The following is a 7426-nucleotide window of genomic DNA, read 5'->3' as shown; positions in this document are numbered from 1 at the left end:
CTGATGTCCCCGAGGTGGATTTCCTGGAGAAGACGAACATCTTCTCGTGAGGGGTGGCGTTTGTGGCAGTACAGAGCAGTGATCATATGGAGTGGAGTGCATCGGGGAGGACATCTTGCCAGCGGGAGATTGGGAGGCCCTTGGGTTTTAGGGCGAGCATGGATGTCTTCCACACCATTGCATTCTCCCTCTCTACCTGTCCATTACCCCGGGGGTTGTAGCTGGTAGTCCTGCTCATGGCTATGCCCTTCTCGAGCAGGTACTGGCGCAGCTCGTCGCTCATCAACGACGAGCCCCTGTCGCTGTGGATGTAATTGGGGAAGCCAAATATGGCGAACAGGTCATGGAGGCACCTGATGACTGTGGCGCTGGTCATGTCCGGGCAGGGGATGGCGAAGGAGAAACGGGAGTACTCGTCAATAATATTGAGGAAGTACGTGTTGTGGTCAGAGGAGGGAAGGGGCCCCTTGAAATCGAAGCTGAGACGTTCGAAGGGGCGGGTGGCTTTAATTAGGTGTGCCCTGTCTGGCCTATTAAAATGCGGTTTGATTTCGGCGCAGACCTGGCAGTTCCTGGTCATGGTCCTGACCTCCTCGATGGAGTAAGGCAGGTTGCGAGCTTTAATAAAGTGGAAGAACCTGGTGAACCCCGGGTGGCAGAGATCATTGTGGAGGGTCCGCAGCCTATCGACATGTGCGTTGGCACATGTCCCACGGGATAGGGCGTCTGGGGGCTCATTAAGTTTCCCGGGCCGGTATAAGATATCGTAGTTGTAGGGGGATAACTCGATCCTCCACCACAATATCTTATCATTTTTGATTTTCCCCCTTTGTCTGTTATTAAACATAAATGCTACTGAACGTTGGTCAGTGAGCAGGGCGAAACGTTTACCGGCCAGGCAATGCCTCCAGTGCCGTACAGCCTCCACTATCGCCTGGGCCTCCTTCTCGACTGAGGACTGTCGAATTTCGGGGCCCTGGAAGGTCCGTGAAAAGAAGGCCATGGGTCTCCCTGCCTGGTTAAGGGTTGCGGCTAGGGCAAATTCGGATGCATCGCTCTCCACTTGGAAAGGGATGGACTCATCCACTGCGTGCATTGTGGCCTTCGCAATGTCCTCTTTTATGAGGGTGAAGGCCGCACGGGCCTCTGCCATCAGGGGGACGGAGGTTGACTTGATGAGGGGCCGGGCTTTGTCCGCATAGTTGGGCACCCACTGGGCGTAGTAAGAGAAGCATCCTAGGCATCTCTTCAGGGCTTATAGGCAGTGGGGGGGGTAGTTCCAGGAGGGGGTGCATTCAGTCGGGGTCGAGGCCGATGACTTCGTTTTCCACAACGCAGCCAAGAATAGCGAGGCGCGTGGTGCGGAACATACATTTTTCTCTGTTGTATGTCAGATTCAGCCGTTGGGCCATACGGAGGAATTTTTCTAGGTTGGCGTCATGGTGCTGCCGGTCATGGCCGCAGATGGTGACGTTGTCTAGATAGGGGAAGGTGGCCTGCAGCGTGGGCTGGTCAACCACCCGGTCCATCTCCCTTTGGAAGACCGAGACCCCGTTGGTGACGCCGAAGGGGACTCGGAGGAAGTGGTAGAGGTGACCGTCAGCCTCGAAGGCCGTGTACTGGCGGTCCTCAGGCCTGATGGGGAGCTGGTGGTATGCCGACTTCAGATCAATCGTCGAGAATACCCGCTATTGTGCTATCTGGTTGACCATGTCAGATATGCGGGGAAGTGGGTATGCATCTAATTGCGTGTATCGATTGATCGTCTGGCTGTAATCAATAACCAGGCGCTGTTTTTCGCAGGTCTTTCCTACCACCACTTGGGCTCGCCATGGGCTGGTGCTGCCCTCGATAATCCCTTCTCTCAGGAGTCTTTGTACTTCTGAGTTAGTAAAGCTCCTATCCCCGGCACTGCACCGCCTGCTTTTAGTAGCAATTGGCTTGCATTCTTTGGCAAGGTTAGCGAACAACGGGGGGGGTTTGACCTTCAGGTTGGACAGGCTGCATATTTGCGCGGCGCCATGTTTAAATTCTGCTGGCTGCAGACAGTAAGTTTGGGCAGGGGCCCGCCATATGCCATCGTGATGCTCTCCAGATGGCACTGGAAGTCTAATCCTAGCAGTACGGGAGCGCAGAGCTGTGGCAGGACGAGAAATTTAAACTCTCTGTACTCCACGCCATTCACAGTCAGAGTCGCTACACAGTAGCTGCCGACATCCACCGTATGGGACTTTGAGGCCATAAAGACCTGGTGGCGTGTGCGCATAACCTATAGGGAGTAGCGTCGCACCATGTCGCGGTGGATGAAGCTCTCCGTGCTTCCTCAGTCGAAAAGGCAATTTGTGGCATGGCCATTTACCTTTACATTCATCATGGACCTGGCTAGTTGATGGGGCCTAGATTGGTCCAGGGTGATGGAGGCCATTGTCGAAGTCGGTGGGTCGCTGTTGTATTTGCCCGCGGCGAGGGCCTGGTCCCGAGATGTTGTCCAAGATGGCGGCTCCCACTCGGCTGGTGGTGTCCAAAATGGCGGCCCGCACGGCTCACACATGGTTGGTGGGGTCCAAAATGGCGGCCTGTATGGTTCACACGCGGCGCTGCTGGAATTGGAGGTCAATTTCTCCTTGCACACTCTCGCGTAGTGGCCTTTCTTGCCGCATCTGGAGCAGGTCGTGTCCTTTGCTGGGCATTGCTGCCTGGGGTGCTTGGCCTGGCCACAGAAGTAGCATTCTGGCCTCTGGTCATTGCAGCTGTAGTTGGGCTGCTGGCGGCTTGTGGCCTTACCGGATCCCAAGATCGCTGCTCCCATGGCATCCACATGGCCATCCAGTCAGGGGGGTAGGCGTCCATGTACTGGAGGGCCACGTCTAACGAGTTAGCGAGGGCCACCGTCTTCTGCAGGTCGAGCCCCCTCTGTTCCAGCAGCCTCTGCCGAGTATAGTTGGACCTGATGCCGGATACGTAGGCATCTCGGATCAGGTCTTCCGTGCATTCCTTGGCCATCACCACTTTGCAATTACAGTCCCGGCCGAGGACTCTCAGTGCAGTAAATATTCAGCGCCCGATTCCCCGGGGCGCTGTTTTCGGGTAGCCAGGAGGTGTCTGGCGTAGACATCATTAACAGGCCTCACGTATTGTTCCTTTAGCGTCACGATGGCAGCCGCGTAAATAGTGGCGTCTCGGATGATCGAGTAGACTCGGTGGCTCACCCGTGAGTTCAAGACAAGCCGTTTCGCATCATCTGTAGTGACAGTAGTGCTGGAGGCCTCCAGGAAGGCTTCAAAACAGCTCAGCCAGTGTTCAAAGTTATTGGCTGCATCTGCTGCTTGAGGATCCAGGTCTAAACGTTCTGGCTTCAAGATTTGCTCCATGTTGAAAATTAGTCAATAAAATTGATGCGCTATCAACAATACCAAAGACTATGAAATGGACTTATATGAAGTAGGCTTTTATTGGCTAAGAACTAGAGCATGCCTCTGCTAGTAAATCCATCCGAAGAGCTCCCGGGGGAAGGGTGGTGAGTCACCTTTATACCCGGGCTTAGGGGTGGAGCCATGGGCTGAGACATGCCTGGACTTGTACAGGGTTAACAGTGGTTTACCACACAGGCATATACAGGTTAACAGTGGTTTACCACAATTTGTACATTGCAATGGAATATCACTGAAAAATAATTGTCATTTTCAATGCAATAGAACATTGCAATGGGTATCACCTTGCAATATTATAGTTAGTGGCAATGCAATAGCACATTGCAATGGAATATTGCCCTGCAATGTGCTCGTCATTTGCAATGCAACAGAACATTGCAATGCATTATCACTGCAATTTATTTGACAATTGTAGTGAAGTAGCAGATTGCAATGGAACATTGCTTTGCAATATGACCATTATTTGCAATGCAAAATACACTGCAATGGAATACCACTTTGCAATACAATAACCATTTGCATTGCAGTAGCAAATTGCAATGGAATATCACTTTGCAAAATAACAGTCATTTGAAATGCAATAGAACATTGCAATGGAATATCATTGCAAAATATTCGTCATTTGTAATGCAACTGCACATTGCAATGGAATACAGCTTTGCAATATGATCATCATTTGCAATGCAACATAACTTTGCAAAGGAATATCACTTTGCAATATAATAGCCATTTGCAATGCAATAGAACATTGGAATGCAAGTGAACATTGCAATGTAATATCACTTTGCAATACAGTAGCCACTTGCAGTGCAGTAGCACATTGAAAAGGAATATCTCTTAGAAATATAATAGTCATTTCAAATGCATTAGCACACTGCAATGGAATATCGCTTTGCAATATTTTCGGCATTAAAAAAAAAAATATTCATTGATGGGATGTAGGCATCGCTGGCTGCCTAGGTCTGCATTTAATGCCCATCCCTAATTGCCCTTGAGAAGATGGTGGTGAGCCACCTTCTTGAACCGCTGCAGTCAATATGGTGTAGGTACACCCACAATGCTGTTAGGAAGGGAGTTCCAGGATTTTGGCCCAGTGACAGTGAAGGAATGGCGATACAGGTCCAAGTTAGGATGCTGTGTGGCTTGGAGGGGAAGTTGTAGGTCGTGAAGTTCCCATGCATCTGCTGCCCTTGTCCTTCTAAGTGGTAGAGATCATGTGTTTGGAAGGTGCTGTTGAAGGAGCTTTAGCGAGTTGCTGCAGTGCATCTTGTAGATGGTACACACTGCAGCCACAGTGTGCCGATCGTGGAGGGAGTGAATGTTGAAGGTGGTGGATGGAGTGCCAATCAAGCGGGCTGCTTTATCCTGAATGGTGTCAAGCTTCTTGAGTTTTGTTGGAGCTGCACTCATCCAGGCAAGTGGAGAGTATTCCATCATACTCCTGACTTGTGCCTTGTAGATGGTGGAAACGCTTTGGGGAGTCAGAAGGTGAGACACTCGCCGCAGAATTCCCAGCCTCTGGCCTGCTCTTGTAGCCACAGTATGTATATGGCTGGTCCAGTTCAGTTTCTGATCAATGGTAACCCCCAGGATGTTGATAGTGGGGGATTCTGCGATGATAATGCCATTGAATGTCAAGGGGAGATGGTTAGAGCCTCGCTTGTTGGAGATGGTCGTTGCCTGGCTCTTGTGTGGTGCAAATGTTACTTGCCACTTGTCAGCCCAAGTCTGAATGTTGTCCAGGTCTTGCTGCATATGGACATGGACTGGGTCAGTATCTGATGAGTCTCGAATAGTGCTGAACAGTGTGCAATCATCAGCGAACATCCCCACTTCTGACATTATGATGGAGGGAAGGTCATTGATGAAACAGCTGAAGATGGTTGGGCCTAGGACACTGCGCTGAGGAACTCCTGCAATGATGTCATGTGATTGAGATGAATGACCTGCAACAACCACAGCCAACTTCCTTTGTGCTAGGTATGATTCCAACCAATGGAGAGTTTTCCCCTTGATTCCCATTGACTTCAGTTTTGCTAGGGCTCCTTGCTACCACACTTGATCAAATGCTGCCTTGATGTCAAGGGCAATCACTCTCACCTCACCTCACCTCACAATATTACATTGCAATGGAATATCACTTTGTAATATAGTATTCATTTGCAATGCAATAGAACATTGCAATGGGATATCAGTTTGCAATATATTAATGATTTACAATGCAATCGAACATTGCAATGAAATATCGCATTGCAATATGATCATCATTTGCAAAGCAGTAGGGCTTTGCAATGGAACATCACTTTGCAATACAGTAGTCATTTGCAATGCAATTGCACATTGCCATGGAATATCACTGCAATATAATCGTCATTTGCAATGCAATACAACATTGCAATATAATATCACCTTGCAATATAATAGTCGGTTGCAATGCAATAGCACATTGCAATGGAATAGTGCCTTGCTGTTTGATCGTCATTTGCAATGAAATATCACTTTGCATTATAAAAGTCATTGCAATGCAATGGAACTTTGCTTTGGAATATTAGTTTGCAGCATAATCGTCATTTGCAATGCAATAGAAAATTTCAATGGAATGTCACTGCTGTATAATCGTCATTTTTAATGCAATAGAGCATTGCAATTAAATATCAATCTGCAATATAATAGTCATCTGCTTTGCATTTGTACATTGCAATGGAATATCACTGAAAAATAATTGTCATTTTCAATGCAATAGAACATTGCAATGGGTATCACCTTGCAATATAATAGTGGCAATGCAATAGCACATTGCAATGGAATATTGCCCTGCAATGTGCTCGTCATTTGCAATGCAACAGAACATTTCAATGCATTATCACTGCAATTTATTTGACAATTGTATTGAAGTAGCAGATTGCAATGGAACATTGCTTTGCAATATGACCATCATTTGCAGTGCAAAATACATTGCAATGGAATACCACTTTGCAATACAATAACCATTTGCATTGCAGTAGCAGATTGCAATGGAATATCACTTCGCAATATAATAGTCATTTGAATTGCAATAGTGATTTGCAATGGAATATCGCTTTGCAAAATGATTGTCATTTGCATTGCTCTAAAATATTGCAACAGAATATCACTTTACAATAAAGTGCTCATTTGCAATGCAATATAAAATTGCAATGGAATATCACTCCAATATAATCGTCATTTACAATGCAGTAGGATATTGCAATGTAATATTATTTTGCAATATATTCATTGCAATGCAATTGTGCATTGCAATGGATTATCACTCTGCAATATGATATGCATTTTCAATGCAATAGCACATTGCAATGGACTATTAACATCCAATATAATAGTCACTTGAAATGCAAAAGAACATTGCAATTGAAAATAGCTTTGCAATATAGTAGACCTTGCAATGAAGTAGAGCATTGCAATGGAAAATTACTGCATTACAATCATGGTTTGCAATGCAATAGAACAATGCAATGGAATATTGCTTTGTAATATGATCGTCATTTGCAATACGATAGAACATTGAAGTGGAATAACACTTTGCAATATAATAGTCATTTGCAATGCAATAGCACATTGAAAAGGATAATCGACTTGCAATGAGATCGTCATTTGCAATGCACTTTAAAATTGCATTGGCCTATAACTTTGCAGCATACTAGTTATTTCCAATGCAATAGAGCATTGCAAAGAAATGTTGCTTTGCAATATCAACTTGCAATATTAATTTAATTTGCAATGCAATACAACATTGCAACAGAATATCGCTGCAAGATAATCATCATTTGCAATGCAATAGAACATTGCAATGAAATATCACTCTGCAATATAATAGTCATTTGCCATGCAATTGTACATTGCAATGGAATATGACTGCAAAATAATCATCATTTTCAATTCAATAGTAATAAATCACACAACACCAGGTTATAGTCCAACAGATTTATTTGCAATCACAAGCTTTCAGAGCGCTGCTC

Source organism: Somniosus microcephalus, unplaced genomic scaffold (genome assembly GCF_052327205.1).
Source record: "Somniosus microcephalus isolate GS21.2 unplaced genomic scaffold, FLI_Smic_1.0 unresolved_chr6, whole genome shotgun sequence".
NCBI lineage: Eukaryota > Metazoa > Chordata > Chondrichthyes > Squaliformes > Somniosidae > Somniosus > Somniosus microcephalus.
Note: the sequence above shows the minus strand (reverse complement) of the source record.